Raw genomic sequence first — 1,432 nt, 5'->3', positions numbered from 1 at the left:
CTGCGCAATTCTACAGGAAGGAACCCGGGACTCTAAATGTCAATGTTTTTATCGGAACGTCTGAGCGACTTCCACACCCCGCCCTCCCCTCCGAACCCCCCCCCTCCCCCCCGATCACGCTCCTCGCCGAAACCTCGCCAAACCCCTCCCCCCCGAGAGGGAGACGTCTCTCCAACTCCCGTCACTTCTGGCGAAAGCGAGTGGCGTCGCAATTACATCCCTCTCTCCCTCACATCTCCTCGCAAGAAAGGAAACTAACCATGTTGAAGGCTTCGTAATTTCCCCTAGGTACAATTTAGCTGTCACTTGCGTTCCGGTTTAGTCAAACACGTTCCCCTGTTAATGTCACCAACTTTGCATGTCAAGCACTTTTCCAGCCAATTAAGTTGTGAAGGGAAAAAACGGGTGGGTGGGTTTGGGAGGGGGGGGGGGGGGGGGGATGAGAGCTTCACGAAAAGAACCTGAAGGATTAGACAAGAAAGCTCATTTCAGTTCATCCCTCTCCTTCCCTCCTCTCCTCCCCTCCTCCCCTCCTCTCCTCTCTCCTTTGTTCCTCACAGATTGGCAGACCTGTTATCACACCGCTATCCTCTGAAAGGGAGGCTGGGCCACTCGCAAGCGGGTGCTCGGGGGAGCGCTGTGTGTGTGTGTGTGTGTGTGTGTGCGTGTGTGCGCGTGTGCGCAGTGCCGATCATGACGTTTCTAGTCTGTAGTCGTGATTGTTTGTCAGGGTGTCATGAGGGCACCCAGACACCCGCACACACACACCCGCGCGCTGCGCACACACACACACACACACACACACACCCATCTCTCTGTGGCTACGCAGGCTGATCTCTCGTCTCTGCAGCAGCCTATTAATCTGGCCCTTCATCCTCTCGTCTCCTCTGAAGAATAGAGCCGTATCGAGTGGGAGTTCATCGCGTCTCGCTCTCCGTCAAGACACCAGTCCGCTGACAGCCCTCTTCCTCCTCCTCCTCCTCTTCCTCCTCCTCTTCTGTCTATCTGTCTCATCCCCTCCTCTCTCTCCGACTGCTCCTGCCATCCTCCCCTATTGTCAGGCTCATTAGCATCGCGAGCGCTAATCGCGGCTACGGACCGCGGGCCGGTTAGCTAGCGGCTAGCCTGGCGGCGCCGCCGCCGAGGGGGCCGTGCTCGGGGGGCCGGGGGCGCGGGGGCGGGGGGGGGAGATGAGCTGACGGGCTGTCAGAGCTAATCCGGGGGAGAAGTGTTCATTAAGTCATTACCGCTGACACGCTGATGAGACGGCGGGCGCGGGGGGGGGGGGGGAGTGACGCGGCGCCTTGTCCTGCCGCCGACGCCGCTGACTGACGGGAGAGAACAGAGGGAGCGAGACGGAGGGAGAGAGAGAGAGAGAGAGAGAGAGAGAGAGAGAGAGGGAGAGAGGGAGGGAGGGAGGGAGACAGACGGA

Source organism: Borostomias antarcticus (genome assembly GCF_949987555.1).
Source record: "Borostomias antarcticus genome assembly, chromosome: 2".
NCBI classification, from domain to species: Eukaryota; Metazoa; Chordata; class Actinopteri; order Stomiiformes; family Stomiidae; genus Borostomias; species Borostomias antarcticus.
This window is presented reverse-complemented; position numbering follows the sequence as displayed.